Below are 26,543 nucleotides of genomic sequence, written 5' to 3'. Positions count from 1 at the left end.
TAGTTGATAACTTAGTTTGGTGTTTGGGTGTGGAGACTGATGGGAATTAGAGGGGACAAGGCCAGAATGGAGTGTACAAAAAAATCTCTTCTTAATGATCATAAGCAAATAGCTGGATGAAATGATTATTATTATTATTTATTTTTGACTTGTGTTTCCCTATTTACAGACAAAACAAGAAAATTGGGAAACCACATCTATCTTGCACCATTATTCTTGCTTTTTCCTACTGGTGCACAATCTTCCCTAGTTCTCCATTCTTTTAATTGGTCCTTGGAGAGTCCTCTCAAACCTTTACAATGACATTCAGTGAACATTTCTGAGTGGTGCCAAGCCCGAATCTCTGTGATAGTTCACAAATTACAGATTGAACTAGAGCTGTATTACTTCCTTTTGAGATGTTTAATGCATGAGTTTTCTTATTTGGTATGGCTAAGCTGATGACATACAATCTTTTTTTTCTTCTTAAAGCCTCACGAATTTCTGTGAACATGGCTTAAAATACGTTCTTTAAAAATGATTACGTGGCAAACCTTTCCTTCTATTGTTTCCTCTGCACGTGGTTTAAAGCCAAATGATTAAACATGAATGATATATTTCTGAAGAAATAGAAATAGTCTGCAGAGATGGATTTAAAATACCTAAAAGTCGCTGATTCTGCTTTGACAGTTTCACACAAAGAAAAGTGAGTTTTGGAATATTTGCAGACCTCTTCAACATCTCATAAATGAAATAAAAGGCATATTTTGGCACTTATATTACATCAGCTTCAAAATATTTTTAGTGTTGAATAGATAAGATTTAGATGTAGAAGAAACTTTAATAGCTTTTTTGATAAAGAGGCAAGAAACAAATTTTCAAAAGTTACTCATGGGTGATTGTTATTTTCTGAGTTTCTCTGTATTTCAAAATTACTGAGCACGTTGTGCATAAAAATCCAATAAATGTTATTTTGAAAACATTTATTGACTCATTAAATAATGCACTTCCATCCTCCTATACATCTTTCTTTTTTAGCGTTTGTCATTTTCAGACATATTTTATACGCATCAATTTTTCTGTTTATTGACTTTGTCTAATGGCTAGAATGAGAGCTCCAAGAGGCTGGGGCCTTGGTCTATTTTGCTGACTGCTGTGTCGTCAGTACCCAGAATTGAGGCTAAGGAAGAGGTGAGGTTGGCCTATCTGAACATACATAATAGAGTCTCCATTAGAAAAGAGGATTTTCTTTTTTTCCAGGGATTGAGAGCTGCTAGACAGATAAAATAGCAGTTTACCATATTTGACTTATTGGTTTCCTAAGTCCTTGTGCTGGGACACACCTACAGTTGCACATGTGTGCTTTTTCCCATTCATAATTTTAAGAACCATCCCAGTTGCAACTAAAAATGCACTCCCTCCTCCCCAGTGGGAGACACATATTGTCACCTCCAGCTACTGCATCTAGCCTTGACTCCAGATATGTTTTCCTAGAGTTGGGTCCAGATGTGGCTCCACATAGTTTGACAATGAATAGATTACAAACTTAATTGTCCCTAATGCTCTCCTGGGCAGGAAGAACAAGGAATCTCTGCCTTGGCAGGGGACATGGTTTCTCAGTGAGCCCAACAGAAGACTATGCCTAGTTCCTTGGTTTCCATGACCACAAGTGAAGTAGATAGAGAGGGATTGCTCTTCTGGGAGCTGCAGTCCTTCAGCCTCCCACCCTCTGTAGTTGTGGTTTATTGGGGATGTGGCAATAGGTAGAGAATGAATGAGCAATGACAAGCCCCTGTTTGACAGACTTGGACATTTATTTTCTTTTTTGTGAGGAAGATCAGCCCTGAGCTAACATCCATGCCAATCCTCCTCATTTTTTGCTGAGGAAGACCGGCCCTGAGCTAACATTCGTGCCCATCTTCCTCCACTTTATGTGGGACGCGGCCTCAGCATGGCCTGACAAATGGGGCGTCGGTGCGCGCCTGGGATCCGAACCTGGGCCACCAGAAGCAGAGCACGTGCACTTACCCGCTACGCTGCGTGCCAGCCCCAGACATTTATTTTCTTGGCGATGCAAATGCTGTAAAAGTCTAGTCAACTGCTACTTTACTGAATTTCTTTTTCCACACTGTCAGCTATCCACCACTCTTGGTGTTCTTATCTAGTCATGATTCCATCAGGATCTGTACCCTTGCCTCCCATTGTAGTTTCTGTTCCTTAGCAATTGTCCTCAGAACTCTGCTCATTTCCCTAATTCTCCTAACATTGGCTTTAGTCTTTGCCTATTCCTTAGATCAACGGGAAAGAACAGATTATAGCTCCTTCCTCCAGGCTTCTTCTACATGGATGGTGTAACTTATTTATTTAATTGATATTTGACGTATAACATTGTACAAATTTAAGGTGTACAAGTTGATTTGATACATTTATCTATTGTAGTATGATTGCCATTGTAGATGATTGTAACCATCATTTTACTCTCTGTTTTTACAAATTCAGCTTTTTAAAATTCCACATATAAGTGATATCACACAATATTTGTCTTTCTCTGTATGGATGGTGTTTATAATGTCAAGAATTACTACTCTTGTCAGGCTGGAGCACATTGCTGGAAGGAGTTTGAAGTTTCCTGTCAGATCATTCTCCCTGATTTCTCTGGCTCTTCCCACATCACAACTTAATTTACCCCAAATCCTCCCCTCCCACACCTAATTTTTGCTTGTACTTCATTTGGCTTGAAACTACCTATTGGGCTCTTGCAAATTCTAAAAAATGCATGATTAATATGACTCTTAGCAGTCTTAGATTTCTTGCTCCTGGCAAAAAAGATCTCTTGTAACAAAGATTCTTACTGTTACTTTCTTTCTTTTCAAGGGATGTATCAGTCTGAAGAGTCTCCATTTTCTAACACCTTACTGCAGTAGCCAGCATAATCTAACTTTATCTCTCAAGTTTCCAGTCTAGGTGTAAGTATAAGTTGCAAGATACAGAATTCTACAAAATATGTAAAGATAAGATTATCCCAAAGCTAAGTATATTGTTCCTGGTCATAGTAAAAGAAGGAAAATTTTCTAATTATTATAATGAAACAAGTACAAAATTGCTATAAAAACCTGACAAAAATTGTAACAAAAAGAAAACTACAGCTTATTAGTGCCAAATTTATAAATCAGATATTAGCAATCAGATTCCAAGAGCACTTAAAAATGCATCGTGGCAAGTGGGGCTTACTTCAGGAATGCAAGGGTAGTTCAATAATAGGAAAACCACTAATATAATTCAACATATTAACAGAACTAAGGAGAATAAGCATATTATCATTTGATAAGAAAAAAAGCATTTGACAAAATTCAATAGTTATTAATACTAAAAATACACAATTGTAAATTATTAGTTACTTTTTTAACCTGATTATATATCTAAATTTATATTCATCTATCAATGCACACATACCCTAACCCAAGAGAGCCACCATCTTTCTTAATGGGAAAACACTACAAACTTTTCTTCCCTGCTGAGTCAGGAAAAAGATAAGAATGCCCACTATCTATTACTTAATACAGTATTAGTCAATAAGATTAGATAACAGAAAGCAAATCAAAGCATAAAAAATGTGACAGGAGGAAATAAAACTTTCTTTTTTGCATACGAATATGATAATTTATATGGAAAAGCAAAAAATTTGATAAAACAGTACTAGAAATAATAAGAAAATTTAATAAAATAGAATTTAAAAGCATCATTCAGAAAGCAGTTGCCTACATATATTCAAATAATAACCAGTTAGAAGAAATAGTGGAAAAACAGACTCCATTTACAGTGGCAAAAATAAAACATATAGGCATAAACCTAACAAGAAATAGGTAAAAGCTATTACAGAAAACTATAAAATCTTCCTAAAGGAACAAAAAGTAGGCTTGAGGGAGTGGAAAGTTACCCTTTCCTCCTAGATAAGAAGACTCAACATCCTAAGGACATCTATTCTTTTTAAGTTAAAATATGAAGCAAAAAAAAAAAAAAAAAAAAATTTTGTTGTTGTTGTTGCATTTGAATTTTGGTAGACAAATCTATTAAAAACTTTATTTGGGAGAATAAATAGGCAAGAGTAACTCATAAAATCATGAAAGAGAAAGACAATTTGGGGAGGGGTACTAAACTTACCAGACATTAAACAGCAAAAAGAAAAAAAATATCGATAATTAAAACACTGTAATACCGGTGCTTGATGAATCCCATGGAATAGGATAAAAAATGGACCTGAGTGCATAGGGAAATTTAATGATAAATGTGGCATCTCAAATAAATTAAGTTGGGACAAGTCGATAAGCATATGGAAAAAGATAAGGTTAGTTTCATTCCTCGTATTGCAAACCAAGATTAATTCCCAAAGTATCATAGATCTAAAGGTAAAAAAACATACAATCTCTGGAAGAAAACTTAGGTGAATTCCTTTATTAGTAGATTGGAGAAAACGTTCCTAACTACGGCTTTAAATCTAGAAGCAATAAGAAAAAGACTGATACATTTGTGTACATACATACGAAAAATACCTTGCATAGCAAAAAAAAAAAAAAAAAAAAAATCAAATGCCTAAGCAAAATAAAAAGGCATAAATATTTGTATACTATACCACAGACAAAGGGCAATTATCCCAATATAAAAATAGCTTCTAAAAATTGAGAAGGCCAACAATTCAACAGAAAAACGGGTGAAATAGAAATTTCATAAAAATGTAAATGGCTCCTAAATATACAAAAACATGCTTAATGTTGCTCTTAAAAGAAGTGGAAATTAAAACTACAAGGGGCTATGATATCCAAAAGTTTGAGAACACACTCTGTTGGCAAGGATGTAGGGAAAAAGGCACTTTCATATATTACTGGAGGGAATACAAAAATTACATATGCGTTAACCCCCAGATGAAGAAAAAAATTACTCTAAAAATTTATTCCACAGATACATTGGCATAAAAAAAAGGAAAGAAATTATATATGTACAAAACTATTCATTGCCACTCTAATATTTGTCATAGCAAAAGACTAGAAACAATCCAAATGTCCATTAATAGGGGACCAATTGAAAAAAAAAATTGCACATCTTTACCTATGAGTACTCTGAAGCTGTAAAAAGGAATGGGAAAGATTTCTATATCTTGTTACGGAGTGAGTGACAGAATATATAGTTAAGTCAAAAAAAAGCAATGTGAGAATAGTGTGTATAGAATACTTCCTTTTGTGCAAGAAGGGGGTGGGATATGTGATGGACAGACTCTAAGATGGCGTGCAGCGATCTCTGCCTGCTGGTATTCATGCCCTTGTGTGATACCATTGAGTGTTGGTGGAAACTGTGACTTGTTTGCAACCAATAGAATATGACAAAGATGATGGGATGTCAATTCCATGATTATATTATTTTTCTTTGCTTTATTAATGTGTAGGAGTTCTTTCTATTTTCTGGATTATACATACATATACTTTTCACTATCAATTCTTTTCTTTTTGATTAACATATATTCTTAATTTTAATGAAGTCCAATTTATAAGACTTTCTTTTATGGTTAGTGTTTTTTGTGCTCTTTTTAGGAAATCTTTGACTATCTGAAGGTTATGAATATATTATTTTATATTTTCTTTTAGAAATTTATATTTTTAGCTTTCACATTTAGGTTTATGAACCTTCTCAAACTGAGTTTTGTGCATAATATGAATTAGAGATCAAGATTCACTTTTTCTCCCATATAGATACCCATGTCCCAGAGCTGTATGTTGAAAAGGTCATGCTTTCCCTACAGAATTGAAACAATCTCCTAACTAGCCTTCTTGCCTCCAGTTTTGCCTCCTCTAGAATTGGTTTTCCAGGGTGATTTTTAAAAATGATGCATTGTGTGATATTACTTCCATGTTCAAAATTCTCCGATAGCTTCCCATCACAATCTATATAAAATTAAATAATCTCATGACTCACAAGAATCTACAGTATCTGGTTCATACACAACCTGACCCCATCTGTGATCTCATGTTCCACAACTCTTTCCATCATTCATGGTGCTGTATCCATACACACACTGGCCCCTGGAAGTCACTTGAACTCTCCAAGTATGTTCTGCCTCAGGGCTTTTAATCTATTTTTTTCTTCTACTCGCAGTGCCCATCTTCAGGTATTTGCATGACTCACTATACGACAGCACATGCAACGTCATTTCCCCAGAGAGGTGTCTCCTGAAAGATTGTTCTAAGTGGGTACTAGACCCATTTCTCTATTCCTGCTCTGCTTTATTTTTCTTTATGGCACATTTCACTACCTGACATTATACTTGTTTATTTGTTTATTTCCTGTCCCACTCCCACGTTAAAATGTAAGCTCCATCTAGGCAGGGACATTGCTTTGCTTACCTCTGCCTCCCAACACTAGAATAGCACCAGATATACAGTAGGTACTCAACTGATATTTGTTAAATGAATGACTGAATAAATGGAAAAATAAAAATTGATGCCAATGATGTTGAAGGACATGAAAAAATGTAGAGAGAAGAGAAGGGTTGAAAATGCACTTCCCTTTTTCCTTTGAACTTTTAATTACTTTGTACTGTGATGCTGCTGCTTCCTGCATGTGCTTTTGCTGTTATTCATATAGCAAAGTGCAAAAAGATTTGGGTTCAAATATTGATTCCATATGTACTAGTTCTCTGATCTTTGAGACTCTCTGAGCCTCAGTTTCCTGTAAAATGGAAATTAAAAATAGCTGCTTTGCTGTGTCATGATTGTTAGTAGTATAAATAACTCATGTAACACACCTACCCAAAAGTATATATGTAGGATTGCAAAAACTGTAACTATTATTATTATTATTTTGTTTCCTATTTATAAGTTAAACAAGGGTATCACTGATTTTTGCAAAATCTCTTTGCATCCTCCAAAGTCGCTAGTAGGATTTTTTGCACATATTAAGAGCATATTAAATACCTGTTGAATAAATAAATAGATGTAGACAGGCTCTTAAGAATTAGAATTACAGTAGAAGTCTGTTTCCTTTTTTCTCTCTGTGTCTTACATTGATTTATTGATTAATGATGGAATTAATCTGTTCGTGGGTTAATTAGTTAGAAAAATCTCTGGAGAAAAAATTCCCATTTACATATTCTCTTAGCCCTTACAAAATATCTTTGACTTCTTATTTCTTCTCTAATTTTAGAGCTAGACCTTTTTGATTCTTAGTATGCACAATTGTATATTTCAAAGATTTTTTTCAATAGGCAAAATACTTCTCCCCCTTCTTTTTTCACTTCTAAAACCTCACAAGCTGTTAATATGTCCATCCCTTCTGCTCCATTTCCTCATCAAAATCCTATCACATACCATATGAATTTTTAACCCTAACACCTGTCTACCCACATGGTTCCAGAGGGGTAAATTAAAAAAAACAATAAAGCCCACACATATCCCTATGCAACCAGCCTACAAAATCTATAAAAGATAGTTTGTCAACACTGATTGCCTATTGTGTACACACTCCAGTGGCCAGAAAACAAATTATATGTATAAAGATCACCACTTTTCCACTTTTCTTGGTTCCTGACCAATAACTTTGTTACTCTGCAATTTGTATAGCTTCAGAGACCTTGGATTTAATGCTTTTGCCTCAATATCCGGATGCCAAGCAGTCCTCCGGACTGCAGAGAAGGCTATTCTGTGAGATCTGCTTCCGCCTTAGGTTGTGGTGTATGACAGAAAAAGACAAGAAGGAAGTGTGTTATTGCTAATTTTAATGTGATTAATTAATTACACAAATGCTTTATATTATAATTTTCTTAGTCTTTTATTTGATGTGGGTAGGGAAACCTTTAAAGAAAGCTTCTGCATGAAACTTTAGCTCTGTGACTATTTGAATTTTTGTTTACTGAGAATCAGTTAATGCCCCTGTAGGGCACCCAGAATGATTGACAAGCTTCTCCTCCAGGCATCCTTTATTGTCCCATACTTCTTCACATTAACCTCACTTTTTTAAAATTTGCATCTGATGATCCAGTTGGCAACCAAGGGGAAATGATGTGTGGGAGTAGTGTGCTTTGGTGGGGAGGAGTACTACTGACATTGTTTTGAATTACTGGTGCACGGTGATAAAGAAAAGCAGACCAACGTTTAGCTGGTTTTATCATTGCTTTAAGATTTTCTATAGACAACGTAATCTCTTATTGCTGGTACCCAGGGCGACCCACTCGCACCCCCCTCTCTCTCTTGACATATAACTTGCCACAGTTGATGTCTCAAGAGATATTGAGATATATCATTGAGAGGTCAATTCAGTAATGAAACGGTGACTATTTTGATGGGGAAAAGAGAGAGACCTATCTTAATCTCATTCTATGTGAAGTATTTTATTTAGGGAATTGCATTTAGGGTTTTTTTTTTTTTGCTCATTCTTTTTCTTCTTCTTGTTTTAGACAAAGTTGCATGCTTAAGGGACTCACCAGTAAGGCAAAGGAGTCAATTTATCAATTATTTAAGTAGCCTGGTCTACACTTTTCTCCCTGCTTTAAAGGTCACCAATAAAAAATAAAATAAAAACAATAAATTTGGTAGAGCAGCTTTTTATGTGGGAAGCATTGATTTTTATCACTGGTTAATATAATACTAATGAGGCCATCTTTGGGGATCCTAATTCAACCATTTCCTTTGTTATGTTTTATAGCCACAAGGCACAGTCCAATTCTAATTTTGATTCTTTATCTTGAGAAAACATGCCCTCTTTCATAAGATGTTCAGGGGTTGTAATGTGCACAGATACCATTGATTCCACTAGCATCTTGGAAAAACAACTCAAAAGACATGTCTTGTCCAGTGACATACCACATTTTATTGTATCTAAAATGCCTTTGATCATAAGATGCTCCTTCATTTCATGTACCACAAAGAAAGAAAAAATTATGCCAACTATATATGATACAATGCTTTCTTGTTACTTAAATGTTTATTTTAAGTATATTAAAAACAGGTTTTGAAACTTATTTAGACATAAATTCTATATTTTATCACAACTAGGTAATACATATAAAGAAAAGATACAAATTAAATGAGTTGTCCAAGATATTCTTTTTTTTTTTTTTTGTGAGGAGGACTAGCCGTGAGCTAACATCTGATGCCAACCCTCCCCTTTGTTCTTGAGGAAGAGTGGTCCTGAGCTAACATCCATGCCCGTCTTCCTCTACTTTATATGGGACACCGCCACGGCATGGCTTAACAAGTGGTGCGTCAGCACGCTCCCGGGATCTGAACCTACGAACCCCAGGCCACTCAAGCGGAGCTCAGGCACTTAACTGCTTGCACCACTGGGCCGGCCCCTGTCCAAGATATTCTTAAAACTTTTTCACACTCAGGGTATATTCTATTTGGGACCACTTTTAAACTTAAGGTTGTCAATGTCTGTATTTTTCCAAACAATACTGTTCTCTGTGTCATCCAAAGTTTGAGTGATTTAATATTTCTTAAAATATCCCACTATTGTTACCAGAATTTTTATTCAAATTATAGATACCCATTCTTCAAAGTTGATAACGGTGCTCTTCATCTTACCGGAAGGTGTACAAGCAGAGGTAGTGACAACTGCATCATGACTACCAACTTTCCAGCAGGAATTGTAAGATCAATTACAAGATTTGTCTTAAAATGAGTCCCAATTTCAGATGTTTTAAAATTAATAAGACATTCTATATCTCAGTTAACTAGAATCTGATCCAATTAGCTTCCTGGTAAACCAGCAAAATAAAAGAAAAATCTAAAAATTTTTCTTTAGAGGAGGCAGTGTAGGGTAGTGTAGAATATTGACTGAAGACCATGGGACCTGATTTCAGGAAGACGTAGTTTTTTCTACTCTTTTGTAATCCGTGCAATGACAATCTACCTGAGTTTCAATTTCCCTGTAGGGAGTGAAGATAACAATAACTCATCCTTGCTATAAGGATTCAGTGAGATACTGTAGGTTATGGTACTCAGTGTGACTCTTGGAAAATAACCAGTGCTCAATTAACGGTAGCAGTGATGAAGAGGATGATGATTTGATCTATAAGAGCTATATTTGTAAGGCAAAAACTATCAATCTTAAAATTACAGGCAGGAAAAACAGGGAGGGACTTTTACAAAGCTACATTTGAGAACAATGTATTAATCTTGGCCATTAATCAGAGTATCCAAATATATCAGACATACAAAACTTGAACAATTAATCACCAGCAGACCTTCACTACAAGAAATATTGTAGAAAGTTCTTCAGGTATAAAGGAAAAGATATTATATGGATCTACACAAAAGAATGAAGAATCATGGAGCTGGTAACAGCATGGATAAACACAAGATATTTTTCTCTTGTTAGTTAAATCACTTTAGAAGATAGCTGACTGTTTAAATATAAATAATCACGATGTCATGCAGGGTTATAATATGTGTAAAGGTAAAATGTTTGACAACAATTGCATAAGGGTTGGGAGTGGAGGAAGGGAGGTATAATATTCTAAGTTTCTTATAGTATATATGGTATACTCTCAGCTGAAAGTAGACTATGATAAGTTAAAGAAATATAAAGATGTGATATTAAAGATGTAAATCTTTAAAACAACCTATAAAATGATAAAATAAGAAGTTGTAGCCAATAAACCAAGGAAGAAGATAAAATGGAGTTATAAAAAAAATCACGTACTGCAAAATAAGGTAGAAAAAGAGAAAAATGTGAGCAAGACAAATTGGACAATTAGAAAACAAATAGCAAGATGATAGATTAAACATATTAAAATAACATTAAATATAAATGTCCTAAAATCTCAATTAAAAGTCAGAGATGGTCAGATTGGATAAAAAAAGCAAGAACAAACAATACGCTGTATACAACAAAGGCACTTCAAACATAACGACAGAGCCAATTTAAAAGTGAAGGTTAGATGATCATATGACACGTTAACAGCATTTTTTTTTAAAAACCTAGAGTCATTATATTAATATCAGAGAAAGTAGATTTCAGAGCAAAGACTATTACCAGTGGTAAAGGAGGCCATTTTATAATGATAAAGGGGTTGTTTCCTCAAGAGGGCATAGCAATCCTAAATGTTTATGTACCTAATAACAGAACTGCTAACACTGGTAGAACTGTAAGAAAAAACAAACTTACAATTATAGTAAAGATTTCATATCCCTCTCTCAATAATTGACAGAACAAATAGAAAATCAGTATGACTACAGAAGATGTGAAAATTATCAATCAATTTGATCTAATCAACATTTGTTGAAAAGTCTTATCTAACAAGAATGGTATATTCATTCTTTTCAAATGCACACAAAACATTTATCAAGGTAGTGAAAGGATTCAAGTCATATAAAATATGTTTCAAAAATGTAATTAAATTAGAAATTAATAACAGAAAATCTCTGGAATATAACCAAACACTTGGAAATTAAACAACGTATTTCTGAATCCATAGGTCAAAGAGGAAATCAAAAGTAAAATTCATATTTTGCACTGAGAGAAAATGAAAGCAAAATTTAAAATTTGTGATGCTGTTAAAGCAGTACTTAAAGAGGAAATTTATAGCATTAAACACTAATATTAGAAGAGAAAGGTCAGTTTTCACCTTAAGAAACTAGAAAAAGTGGAACAAATAAAGTCTAAAGAAAGTAGAAAAAAGTAAATAATAAAAACCAGAGTGGAAATCAATGAAATACAGTACAGAAACACAATAGACAAAATAAGTGAAATTAAGAGCTGTTTTTTTTAGATCAATAAAACTGACAAACCTCTAGACAGATTGATCAGAAAAAATAGAAAAGACACAAATTACCAATATCAGAAACCTGAAAGGTAATATTATTATGGCTATACAGATATTACAAGAACAATTAGGAAATATTATCAACAACTCTATGTCAATAACTTTGACATCGTTGATGAAATCGACAAATTCTTTGGACTATACGAACTATCAAAGCTTGCTCACAAAGAAATAGATAACTTGAATATCTCTGTATCTATTAAAGAGATTAAATTTTGAAGTTAAAAATGTTCCCACAAAGAAAACTCCAGGCCCAGATGATTTTACTGGTGAATATTACTAAATATTTAATACCAATTCTACACAAAATTTTCTGTAAAATTGAAGAGCAAGAACTACTTCCTAACTCATTTCATGAAGTCAGCATTACCCTAATATCAAAATTAGACAAAGATATTAGAAGTAAAGAAAACTATTCAGCAATATCCCTTGTGAACATAGGTGCAAAAATTCTAAACAAAATTTTAGCAAATTGAATTCAGTAATACATAAAAAGGATGATACATAATGAGTAAAGGGGGTCTAATTCCAATAATGCAAGGTTGATTTAACGCCCAGAATGAATCAGTGTAATGCATCTTATTAACCAACAAAAGAGAAAACCTGTTTGATTATCTCAATAGATACAGAACAACATTTAGTAAAATCTAAGACCTGTTAAAACTCTTGGCAGAGAAGGAATTGAAGGGAACTTTTGCAACCTAGTGTGGTCATCTATACACAACCTATAGCTAACATCATTCTTAACTGTTAAAGACTAAATGCTTTTCCCTTAACATCAGGAACTATACATGTACATCAGCTTTCACTTCTAGTCAACGTTGTACTGGAGGTACCAGTGCTGTAATAAGTTAAGAAAAAGAAAGAAAAGTCATTCTGTTCAGAAATGAGGAAGTAGAATTGTCTTTATTCATAGATAATATGACTGCCTATGTAGATGACCTGATGGAATCTACAAAAGAGCTACTAGAACTAATAAGTGAGCTTAGCAACATTACAGGATAAATGATCAACATATGAAAATAATTTTTTTTCTATATACTAACAATGAACCATTGGAATTTTAAATAAAAAATATGACTGATGATATCAGTCATATATAATATATTATATTTTATATATAATATAAAATGTTGAGCCAGCCCTGATTGCCTAGTGGTTAAATTCAGCACTCTCTGCTTCAGAAGCTCAGGTTTGGTTCTTGGGCATGGAACCACACCACTTGTCTGTCAGTAGCCATGCTGTGGTGGCGGCTCATGTAGAAGAACTGGAAGGACTTACAACTAGAATATACAACTATGTACTGGGGCTTTGGGGAGGGAAAAAAAAAAAAGAGGTAGATTGGCAACAGATGTTAGCTCAGGGTGAATCTTTCCCAGCAAAAAAAAAAGAAAAAAAATACCACTTTCATATGATGCTTCTATAAAAATATATATATGTATATATAATGTTAGAGATATATTGTACAAGATGTGAAAGCCCTACACACTGGAAACTACAAAACTTTGCTGAGAGAAATTAAAAACTTAAATAACGGGGAGATGTATTGTATTCATGAATTGGAAGTCTCAATATTGTTAAAACATCAATGTTTCCCAAATTTGATCTTAGATTAGTGAAATCCCAATCAAAATTCAGGAGGCTTTTTTTGGTATGAATGGACAAATTAATAAAAAAATTCATTTGTAAATATAAAAAGCCTAAAATAGCCAAAACAGCTTTGAAAAAGAATGGATTTAGAGGACTAACACTATCTAATTTTAAGATGTATTATAAAGTTATAGTAATTAAGGTACTGTGGTATTGGTGTAAAAGTAGACAATTACATCACTGGAACGAATAGAGAGCACATAAATCGACTCTCAGATATATGGACAATTGATTTTCAACAAATGTACAAAGGCAATTCACTGAAGAAAATAGTCTTTTTAAAAAACAGCAGAATGTAAATTTTAAAGGACTGACTAAATCAAGAGTTGGTGAGAATGAAAGGAACTGGGATTCTTACACACTGTGAGTGGGAATGCAAAATTATGCAACCACTTTGGAAAACATTTGGACAATTTCACAAAAAATTGGACATACACCTGCCATATGATCCAGCTATTCTACTCCTGGGTATTGTCCCAAGAGAAATAAAGCATATGTTCATCCAAAATCTTGCACATTAATGGTCAAAGCAGCTTTATTTGTAATAGTCAAAAACTGTAAACAATTTAAATGTCCATCAAAGGCAAATTAATTGATAATTTGTGTTATATCCATACAATGAAATACTACTCAGCACTAAAAAAGAATGAACTATTGATACATGCTGCAACGTGAATGAGTCTCAAACTACTTGTGCAGTTAAAAAAAATTACATACTGTATGATTTCATTTATTTAAATTTTTAGGAATTTCAATAAAATATACCACAGTTTTACTTATGTATAGTAACATAACGCTGATTAGTGATTGCCTGGAGACAGGAAAAGGGATTGGGGAGGAGCAAAAGATTACCAAGGATTACAGTGCACTATAAGGAAATTTCAGGGAACGATGGATATGTTCACTCTCTTGTTTGTGATGATGGTTTCCAGATATATATATGTATATATATAGTACACTGTTTATGGATCCAGTTTATTGTATGTCAATTTTACCTCAGTAAAGCTGTACACATTTTTAAAAACAAAAAAAATACTACAGTCTTTTATTTGTTGTACTGCCAGGAATTGTCAAAAAAATAGGATTGCTCACCTATATTTCTGCTTCTTTTTCTTCCAGATAGAACATAGAATTGTACTTTTACACATCCTTCAAGTGAAGTAGGGCCATGTGCCTTACTTTGATCAGTGAAATATACACACACGTGTCCCTTCCTAATGGAAGCACTTGAAAAATTTTTCAAAATGTTTACTGTTTACTTAGCCTTTAAACTAATCATCTAAAATGAGTGTGAAGCCTGCTTGTCATTATATTTTATATGGTAACTTAATATACTGACGTGGAGTTTTTTTTTCAATTTACAATATTTTCCTAATGATTCAAATAAATTTGTAAAGCTAATATATGCTCAGTAAAGGTCATCACCCCATCTGAATTCTTGAAATTGACTATGGAGCATGCCCCTCTTTTTACTAGGTGTAGTCTGCCTCCCAACATATGGAATAATACTTTCCCTCCCTCTCCAAAGGAGACAACCTAGAGTCACTACTTCCAGTTAAAAGTCCAGGAACTCTAGGTAATTTACAGTCCTCAAGTCCCTCATGTCCAGATGCATGTGGTTCTTTGTGTACCAGTGACCTATGAATTAAAAGGCAAATAATGGTGCAGGAGGAGTCAAAAACCGTAAAAGTCCTGTTTGGAAAAGTGAAGAATGGGAGACCCAGAAATCGGTGGTCCATAGCAGTGATGAAACCCTGCCAGGCAACATTGTGAAGATTCCTCATCCTGATAGTGAGGCTTCCTTGATTAGAAGCCAGTGCTACACTCTGGGAGAAATTATCCTCTTCCCTGTTCTCCATAATCCCTGGCTTCACCGTTTGGAAGGTTCTTCCTCATCCTATATCCTCTATGATTATTTCTGAGGTGGATATTGGGGACCGTGCTCTCCTTGGGAGTTGTACATAATTCATAGCCAGCTTTCTTCTAGTGCAGCTTTGAGGGACTGAAGGTTGCTTTATTCTCAAGTTTCTTTTCTTCATCTGGCCAGTCTCGTGGTTTTCCTGGGCTATTCAAATCCTCAAAATCTTGGTAGACTTATGATCTCTTTGCTTCTAGTCAGTTTCCAGTGCCAGAAGCTACAACCAAAGTTATTTGCTAGACAGAACTCTCAATTCTGTTTTATTTGTTTGCTTCCTCGCCGCCATCCTCACCCCATGCCTTTTTCTTTTTCTACTTAGTGGCAGCTAGCCAGAGGCCATCTAAAATCATAGGTTTGGGTGGGAAGGTAACATCACTGGCACAAAACTGAGTTCTTCTATTTAACTGTGACTTATCAAAGCCGATTTCTATTTTCTTTCTCAAGACAGAAAGTTTCCAATATTCTGGTCTCTCTTCATTTTTTCCATTTTTGCTCTTACGCCAGCCTGAGCGCATCTCTTCATGTAACACTGTGATAAAGGCAGCTGGTAGCAATACACTGCTGACACTGTTTCTCAGGCTCTTCCTCTAGACCTTGTGGTAGGAAGCTCGTGACATGGCTTCCAAAGTTCCTTGTGTAATCCTCTTCCCTTAAATGAGGGCTAGACCTAACGACTAGAGCACAGAATATGGAAAAAGCAATGGGGTGACGTTTCTAATATTAGATTATAAAAGACTTCTGTCTTGCTGACATTTTTTTTCTCTGACTTCCTGCTTGCACTGCTTGTACTTCAGTTCCTTGCCAGGTGACAAGGAACTGAAGGAGGCCCTTGTTCAACAGCCAAGGAGGAACTGAGCTCCTCAGTCCAATAGCTCTCATGGAATTGAATCCTATCAACAACCACTGAGTGAGTTTTGCTATGGTCTGAATGTTTGTGTGCCCTCAAAATTCATATGTTGAAATCCTCACCCCCAAAGGTGATGGTATTAGGAGGTGGGGCCTTTGGGAAGTGATTAGGTCATGAGGGTGGACCATCATGAATGAGATTAGTGCTCTTATAAAAGTGATCCCACAGAGCTCCCCAGCCCTTTCCACCATGTGAGGACACAGTGAGAAGTCTGTAACCCAGAAGAGGGCCCTCACCTGACCGTGCTGGTTCCATGATCCCGGACTTCCAGCCTCCAGAAGTGTAAGAAATAAATTTCTGTTTTTTATAAGCCGCTCAGTCTGTGGTATTTTGTTATAGCAGCCTGACCAGACTGAGATGAGCTTGGAAGCTGATCCGGCCCCGGTTGAACTTCAAGATCACTGCAGCCCTGGCTGACTCCTTAAGTGCAGCCTGTGAGAGAACCTAATCCAGATGGTAAAAGTATCTGAAAGTGTACTGTCGTGCACATGTATTTATATAATAGGAATGTATTAAGAAGGTGGGCTAACTGTTGTAATCAGCAACCTCAAATTCCCAGTAGCTTTACAAAATAGAAGTTTAGGTCTTGCTCTATAACAATTCACAGAGAGTATTTTGGAGGTGACCTTTCATGAAGTGATTCATAGACCTAGCTCCTTCCACCTTGAGTCTCCACCATCTCCTAGAGTTATGCTGTCCAACATTGTCATCACTAGCCTGCCTGTGGCTATTGAGCATTTGAAATGTGGTGTACCGATAAACTGAGATGTACAGCAAGTGTGAAATGCACATGGACTTTGAGAACAGTGTGATGAAAAAGAACCTAAAATATTGAATTAATTTTTTATTAATTACGTGTGGAAAAGACAATATTTGTATATACTAGATTAAATAAAATACACTATTAAAATTAATTTTACCTTTTCTTTTTAATTTTTTTGTGTGGCTGCCAAAAAATTTAAAATTTCACATGTGACCATATTGTATTTCTCTTAGATTTCACTGCCCCAGAGTTCTCTTGGATCTTCTCTTGCATCTTCTGTAGCTGGTGGAAGACAGAAGACGAAAAAGAGTGAAGATGATTGTAAGCTTTTATGAGCCAGGCCTGAAAGAGACATACATCACTTCTGTCCCAATCCCTTAGCCAGAACTGACATATGACCTCACTTTTTCGAAGGAAGGCTGGGACATGAAGATAAGTGTGTGCTCAGGAGGAATACAAAATGGATTTTAGTGATTACATAAACTGTCTTTTCTGCATATATTAGTGTCTGTGTGTGTGTGTGTGAGTGTGTGAATAAATATCTTGCTACCTGTGTTAGAGATCAACTTCTTAAATCTTAACATTTTGGAATCTTTCCCTACTGAGCCTTGCAAGTCACTTAAGCACACAGAGTCTCACTAAATACCCTTTGACTGATTTGAATATCAGTGAAAACAAGAAGGCAGAGATGAGTATACCTGACTTGGGAGATACTGGAGATAATGACCTGACTGAAATGTGTGAATGTATATGAATGTGTGTAGGTCAGGAGATGGGGAAGTGGGGAGGTGAAGTACAAATTGAGGAATAATTGGAAATTTGGCAGAGGAAAAAGTTTTATAGAAGGCAGTGAATACCAGGCAGAAGAATATAGATCCTATACTATAGAATATAAAGTGATTTAATGACTATAAGGCAGGGGAGATTGTGAGAACATTTTTTAAGAAAATTGATACTCTGTGCCTGATATATTGCAGTGGGGAAAATCTTTGATTCAGCGAGGCCTGGGAGAAGGCTACTGATGATGTATTGAGGTCAAGTCAAGTTTATTTAAAATATGTGTTAGGAGGCAGAGAGGGAAAGGTGGTGTGTTACTAACCCGCTATCTCGTCTCTTAAACTTTGCTGCTCCCTTTTTCTAAACAAAAACGTCAGCTCTGTTTTTTTGACATGGTATGCAGCAGACTTCTGTTTGTTTATTCTTCACATGCAAATTGCCTCTTGTTTTTCAGCTGGTCTTCTCATTTCAAAGCCAGCACAGGATAGGTGGGAGGCTTATGGCACTGCAGCCCCAAATAACAAGAAAATGCTAAAGTTTCTTCATTTTTAGAAAAATTCCATGTGGTGTGCCATGAAATCAAGCTGTGACAGTTTGGTGTCAGTCTCTTTTGTCATACCAATTGTTTCAGAAACTTTCTCCCACTGAAGAGGGTAGTGGAAGTCCATGTACCTGAGAAAGCAGCCATCTTGGGGCCTAGAGATGCCCAAGTGGATTGGAGGGAGTGTCAGTGACAGTCATAGGTACTGAGTGTTAACCCATCTGCATTGTTTTATAAAAAGATGTTATCTTTTATCTTTTGGTGATGTCCAGAGTGGAGACAGTGGACTTAGCAGTGGCAACTGTGTGTGTATGTGTATGTGTGTGCACACACTCACTTGTATGTGTGTGTATTAATAAAGGATTTTTTATACTCCATAGTGGGTTTGGATGAGGGCTAAGTAGGTTAAAGTGCTTATAGATATAGTCTAAATATCTAACAATTCTTTCAAATATTGTGATCAGATAACCCTACATCAAAGGATCCAAATAAGCTTTGTGTTTTATGTTTTTTGTTATTAGAACATATACTTTAGGGGCCGGCCCCATGGCTTAGAGGTTAAGTGCAGGTGCTCCGCTGCTGGCTGCCTGGGTTTGGATCCCTGGCGTGCACTGACGCACTGCTTGTCTGGCCATGCTGAGGCGGCGTCCCACATACAGCAACTAGAGGGATGTACAACTATGACGTACAACTATCTACTGGGGCTTTGGGGGAAAAAAAAGGAGGAGGATTGGCAATAGATGTTAGCTCAGGCCTGATCTTCCTCACAAAAAAAAAAAAAAAAGAATATATACTTTAACACTCTGTTTTTAAATAACACTTTCTGCTGTTATAAACACTGTGGCATCTATTATGTCCTTTGATCCGTGTATCAATCCTTTTTTTTTGTTGAGGAAGACTCGACCTGAGCTAACATCTGTTGCTAATCTTTCTCTTGTTGCTTGAGGAAGATTAGCCCTGAGCTAACATCTGTGCCAGTCCTCCTCTACTTTATATATATATATATGTGAGTCATTGCCACAGCATGGCTGTTGAATGGCGTAGGTCTGCACCCGGGATCCAACCTGTAAACCCCGGCCACCAAAGCAGAGCATGCCGAACTTAACAGCTGCACCATGGGCCGGCACCTGTATTAATCCTTTGAGATAAAGCAAATGTAATGATTCCCATTTAACAGGCTAAGGAAACCAGGATCCAGACAGGAAAAGTGGTTTACTCTGGTTTAGATCATATGGTGATTGGTGGTAGAGCTGAGACTGTGGATATGTATAATCTTGTTTCATCTCTGGAGGCAGACGAGAGGAAGCAGGTATAGTCAGGTATTAACTGGAATGGGGTCCAATTAATCTGAATGTAGATGACTTCCTTCAGAACCATCCAAGATGCTTGTTAAAAATTCAAATTCCTGAGCCCAAGGAAGAGCTACTGAGTCACAATCCCCAGAAGCAGTGCCTTAGAATCTGTGTCTGTAGGACCTCTCCCAGGTGTTTTTCTGCCTACCTCAGTTTGAGAACCACTGGAATGTAGGGTGCGATTAGGCCCTGGAGTGTAATAGTTCTTGATTTGAATTACAGCTGTTCCACTAAGCTGTTTGACACTGAGGCTCAGTTTTCTTTTATTTAAAATATAGATAATAACACATGTAACCACCGAAAATTTTCTTAATGTACAAGAGGAAATGCAGTGAAAAAAAGATTTCTGAAAAAATGGTGAGTATAGCTTTATGCCAATTGTGGGTTTGTCCTGTTGCTGAGGGACACATGCAAATTCAAACCCTTTTGTATTACCCACGTGGGACTAGAGAAGGAAAAGAAAAATTAGTAAAAACAAATAAACATTAAAAGATAAACTTGGCTATAGGTCATGCAAACTTATTTGGCTGACTTAAGAACCCATTTGAAAACCAAGGGCTCCAAGTTTAGAAGGAAACAGAACTTCTGAACTTCAGAGTTTAGGTTGTCTACAGTACAATATAACTCTGATCACCCGCTTGGTTAGGTTTTTTTAAAAATCTACTTCCCCTGGCAATCCTAGAAGCAGGACATGAATAACTTTCAAAAGAAAAAAATCTTTGTTGTTTGCATAGCACGACTTTCCATTCAGTTGGAAAAAATTACTAAAATTTCCCTTGAAAAGCACTGATTGAAATGTTCTGAAAAATTCAAAGAACTTTTTTGAAAATATCAGCTTCAAAACAAAATTTCTCAAGGTTTTTATAAAACCAAAACACCAAAACCCTGATGGGTGCCCTCTTATCTCTGGCCCGTTACGTCATCAGCTAATCTGATGCTCTGATTTTGGAGAAAGGAGTTTTGTGTATCATGGAGCCAGATTTTATTATAATATGATGGTGCTTCAGCTTTGTGCTGGGATTGGGTCAAACACTAAAGGAAACATTTATTTCTGCCAGGCAAAGAAGTTAATAAGAATAATAAATCTTTCTTGAACCCATAGTTTGAGGCTGACACTGTACTAAGCACTTGAGAAATATGAGATGAGTAAAACAAGATTCCTGCCCTGTAAGCACTGACAGTTTCGTAATTATAATCTATAGAAAAGAAATTAAGATTCTAGGGAATCTACATCAACATCTATCATTCCTTTAGAATCCTTTAGCTGCTCAAAGCATGGAACTGTCAACTCGATTTTGGGGATGTTAGGAATGAAAATTTTCCTGTGATATCCATTATACGAAGAGATGTTTGGTAAGTGGCTTCAATTTGGTCCACCTGGGGAATCAAGAATTTAGGATGCTTTTTGTTTCTGACTCTGACAACCTACGTGAGCAAGAACCAGCCATTCTGACATTTCACCCAAACTTTAGAAAGAGAAACATTTAGAGAACATTTAAACCATGTTGAGATGCATTTTTGCTGAACCAGCTGGCTAGCTGAACGTTCAAGATATAGACCAATGCCGGGAATTGTTTTAACTGATTGGTTGTATGATTGATGAAAGTTGAGAAAATTGATTTAGAAAACAAAGTACACATATGTGGGAGAAATATTACTTTACATATTCTAAATAAGACACGGACTCATTTGAAGAAAATTCTTTTTTTTGTTTTTTAAATTTTTTGTTTATTGCAGTAACATTGGTTTATAATATTGTAAAAATTTCAGAAAATTCTAATTAAAGCTGCTAGGTTGATCACTATCCTACTGGTTCTGCCTGTGAAAAAATTTTTAAGTATAAATTTAGTTCTTTAAATCTGCATTTCAGTTGTATCATCATGATTACTTTTATACTACACTCGATAAGGGAAAAGAATAAACATTTGCACAGCTGATAACAGACAAACCCAACTCAAAAACAAATAACACAGCCTGGCTCTAAATCAAGAAATAGAGCTGAGATGCGACTTGTACATAAGATGCCACATCTCTGGTTCTTCTGCTGCTAATGGACACTTGCGCCATGACTATTTCACTGGGATACTGAAGAGACTTAAACAAATGAAGGAGAGTTCTTTGAAAAATGTGAAAGTAGCACGCAGACTTTGCTTATAATTGTAAAGTCCTGAAAAATTGGCATTACATTTAAAATTTCTGTGAAGTTGCATAGTAAGCTATCATAGCTGTATTTGAAGGGGACTATCTCCAACACTGGAATCAAATGGACCACAATTCTTAAAAAAATTGACATCCCATAAAGTCAAATTTCAGTTAGGTCTCATGAAGAATTGTTTGCTAATTTTTTCAGGCCTGAGTTGGGCTTTGTTTCAAGGATCTAAGCAGGTTCCAGGAAGCACTGTTTCCTCAAGTTACTCTAAGCTAAAGGGTCAAAAAGTTCCAAAACAATGGCATACTTCCCTTTAAAATTCACAATGAACACAAAAATATTATTGACTCTGAGAAGTCCTGCAAATAAAAAAAAACATTGTTTATTTTTGTTTAACCTAGCATTTCTTAATTTGATGAGAGAAATTGCCCCTCCTCCTTTTGTTGGTAAAGGGTAACATCTATTCATATCTATTTTTTTAAAACTTGGATATAGGCTCATCCAGGGAGTTTTGGAAAGTTACTTAACTAAGGTAGAATAACTTAGGCTTGGGAATTGCTTAAGAAGCAATCCTCTATGGATGTCTTTTTCTCAAGTTACACCTACTACCATCCCACAGGACTTATGGTGTACAGAGCATACTTCAAGAAATACTGGTCTCTGGGAATGGGAATCCCTATCTATTCCAGAAATCAGGCATGCTGAAGGTCTGTGGAGATCCTGCATCTCCATGCATCATGCATCTCCATGCATCATGCATCCATGCATGATGTCTTACGTTTGGTTTAAAAATATTATCTGTCTACCAGAAGCAACTTCTGCCCACAAACCCTCCTAATCATCCTGTTATTTTCAATTACCTGTTGAATCAATGCTGACTGCGTTGAAGGGCAGATCAATGGGCAGAATGTTAGTTTCATTGGTTATTAAAGTCTTTGTATACATGGAAGTCTGTTTACTTTCCCCTTTCTGCTAGTTTTTGTCTACCAAATCCTTTTTAAGCCTTGTTGTCTTGTGTTTCATTCATTCGACAGATATATGAGCATCTGCTTTATGCTTGGAAAGATGCTGGGCCCTGGAAGGCCTGTGGACACATCAGTGAACAAGAACAATGTTTTCTTTGCTTGCAAGGAGCTTCTTGTCTGCCTATAGTGTTCTGGTCCATCTGCCCGGCTTCTCTCCATTGCGAGCTCACACACTGATATTTTATCCATTCCTCAACTGTCATTTACATAACTGATTTCTGACTTTCAACCCTTTCATACTACACACTTGGTCACCCAGCTTGGCATTGACAACTAATTTCTCAGACCTTCTCTAGACCCAGGGGACTCTCAAGCAGGCCTGTTGGGGCCCCTGTTTCGCCTCAAGGCTTTCAGTTTGTCCTGGCTACACAACCACCACAAGTGGAATGAGGAAATGGTTAAAGGTTATGTAACTTCATCAAACAGGTTTTTGGAATCTACTTCCCTGATCTTGTCAAACAGGCTGAAAGTCTGTCTAAGACAATCTAGGAGTGCCAATGTGAAATTCTTTGTGCTTTGCAGTTTTTGTACACAGAAAAGATTTTAATGTTTCCTTTATCTTTTAAGTCGATATTAAATTTATTAAAGTATTAAACTCAAAATCTTGCTATTTTTAAGCTTTTTGATATTCACATGTACTTTATATGTATTTTCATATGAATTTTAGCAATCATTTTCAAGGGGGCTTTTGATCAATGTTCAATCAACTCAGAACACAATAAACACCATTAATAATCCATTTTCAAAGTTCATTTGTTTAATTTTCTTAAACATTTTAAAACTGTATTTATAAATTCAACCTATTCAACTTTCATTTATAAACACTTTAAATATTTAAGCTAACAAGTAAAACCTTCCAAATACTGAAACTTGATATATCTCGCAATTAAAATTTATAAATATATTGAACCACATTCTCTTAATCATTTTAAGACTGTTTACAAACATAGTTAAATGATCTTATACCTTTTAACATGAAATCAGAAAGCTGAAATCAATTTAATTACATATTTTGCATGTTTAATTGTGTATCCACAATTACATATTCAATCTCAGGGCTGAATCTTAAAGATATTTATCTAACTTTACAAAAGGTTTAAATATCAAGTCTGTAGATTAAGCTTTGCACAAAATTGTTAACACTGTTTTGATTTACTTAATAAATGTACTTAATTAAAAAAGACTTCTTAGAGTTAAAAGACACTTGTTCAGCAGTGAACAATTTTATCTTTCCAAGAAAGTTGTGGCTGTCAACCCCAGGAAACTTAGGACCAGAGAATTTTGGCCAGGACACAAAACCTAGGATTACAGATCTATAGGGTAATTCTTATTACAATACTGACAAATGTGCGGTGTCCTCGTTTGTGGTCTCTATAACAATAGAGCCTTCATGTGCTATAAAGAAGTTGGTCTTATAGTCCATAATCCTGGGTACAAGTCATACCATTAATTGATTTTTCTGTCTGAATTGAACAAAAAGAAGTCTATAAGTTTTTCCACCGCTGGTTTGAACTTGAACCCTCATAAGACAAAGCAGGCTCCAAAGATACCCTAACGTTATTCCACTGGATAACTCACACCCTTGTATAAATCGTTTTTAACCTGCTTTAATTAAAAAAACATTAATTGTGATAAAATACACATAACATAAAATTTACCATCTTACCCATTTTTAAGTGTACAGTGGCATTAAGTACGTTCACGTTGTTGTGCTACCATCATCGCTCTCCATCTCCAGAACTCTTTTCATCTTGCAAAACTGAAACTCTGTACCCATTAAATAATAACACCTCATTCTCTCCTTTCTTCAGCCGCTGGTAACCACCATTTTACTCTGTTTCTGTGAGTTTGACTACTCTAGGTACTTCATATAAGTGGACTCAAACAGTATTTGCTCTTTTGTGACTGTCTTATTTCACTCAGCATAATATCCTTAAGGTTCACCCACATCGTAGCATCTGTCATTTTGTTTACTCATTTATCTTGGGTTGCTTCCATCTTTCGGCTATTGCGAATAATGCTGTTTTGAACATGGATATACAAATATCTCTTTGAGTCTCTGCTTTCAGTTCTTTTGGGTATATATCCAGAGTGGAATTGCTGAATCATATAGTAATTCTATTTTTAATTGTTTAACAAACTGCCATACTGTTTTAACCTCCTTTAATTTTCTATCCTAATTAGGTAGAGAGAACTCTGCTCATCCATTGCATCCCTATTAACGTTTCTGCTGGCTTTTTTTTAAAACTAATTCTTGTACCTGCTGACTGAATTCATTTAATAATGTTTAATAATGTTTACCGAGTATAGGGCCATATTGACTAGATCCTGCACATCTCTCATGCTTTGCCTTCATTTAGAAGTGGGAAAAAAGCTTAGAGACTTGTTGCTCAAAGTGTGGTCCATGAACCAGTAGAATGAATATTAACTGAGAGCTTGTTAGAAATGCACAGTCTCAGGCTCCACCCCAGACCTACTGAATCAGACTCTACATTTTACCAAGATCTCCAGGTGATCCTCATGCACGTTAAAGTGCAGGAGAAGCACTGACTTAGATGATTTCTCATGGCTCTTTTTATTGTGCAAAACCTGTAGCCTTAGAATGATATCAGATATTGTTATCTAATGTTTGCTAAGCATTTTTATTTCCTCTCTTGGGTGGGTGCCAGATCTCAGGGGATTAAGACTACAAAAAAAATCTTTTGATTACAGGTCATAGCAATAATGAGGTCTGGAACATTCTAGGATTCAAAATACCTGGGAAATCAATTATTTAGATGCTATTAGGCTAGGGGTCAAGGATCTGGAAAAACACAGAAGTGAGGATAAAATATCTGAGAAAGTAAAGAAATTACAGAAATACAGTAAACTTATCAAGGGCAGGGATCATGTCTTATTTAACTTTGCATCCTCAGAGCCTAGTACTATATGTGGCATATAATAGATGTTGAATAAACATCTGTCCAACTGAGTATTTGCAGAACTCATAAAAATGAAGTCTGATACCTTGACCTGGGGGTCTGTAGTCACAACAGCTGAATGGAAGTTATGGAGTTTGTCATAAGTGGTACTGTTAACCCTTCTGAAGACTGAGACCATTTTGAGGGTAGATCTGGGCATTTATATCAGCCTGGCTGTACTTTGACCTAAAGTAGCTCTGCCATGGGAGTGTGCAGAATTTTAAGTTCTGACAGTGTAAAGCTGGACTCTAAATAGAAAAAGGTAGTCTTTGGTCTTTAGGAAATCACTTTTTAAAACAGACCAAATGGTTGCAGAGAAGGTGACCTAGCTTTGAGAAAACCCAATACATAAATATCAGAACTGCCAAAAGAGATCAATGTTAGTGTCAGGAAACTGCCTTAAATTTCCATCCCCAAACCTCATTTTTAAAATAGTTTTATTTTAAAATGTTCTCTTCTTTAGGAAGAACATAAACTCTTTCAGGAAACAGCTCTGGGAACTCTCCACCAGGACAGGTTGGGAACTCAAGTTATTACTAGAGTGTGTCTGAAAGAAGATCTATGGGACACAGAGCTCAAGGTCACCTAGCTACTAATTCTAATAAAAGAAAAACATAGCTAGTGCTTGTAATTTTTCCTTTTAATAAGAAAAAAAGAGTAATGTTTTTCTTAAAGGTTCTAGTGTTAGATATTAAAAGCAAGCTTAGACA

This window comes from Ceratotherium simum, chromosome 13 (assembly GCF_057802395.1).
Source record: "Ceratotherium simum simum isolate JZ-2026a chromosome 13, ASM5780239v1, whole genome shotgun sequence".
NCBI lineage: Eukaryota > Metazoa > Chordata > Mammalia > Perissodactyla > Rhinocerotidae > Ceratotherium > Ceratotherium simum.
This window is presented reverse-complemented; position numbering follows the sequence as displayed.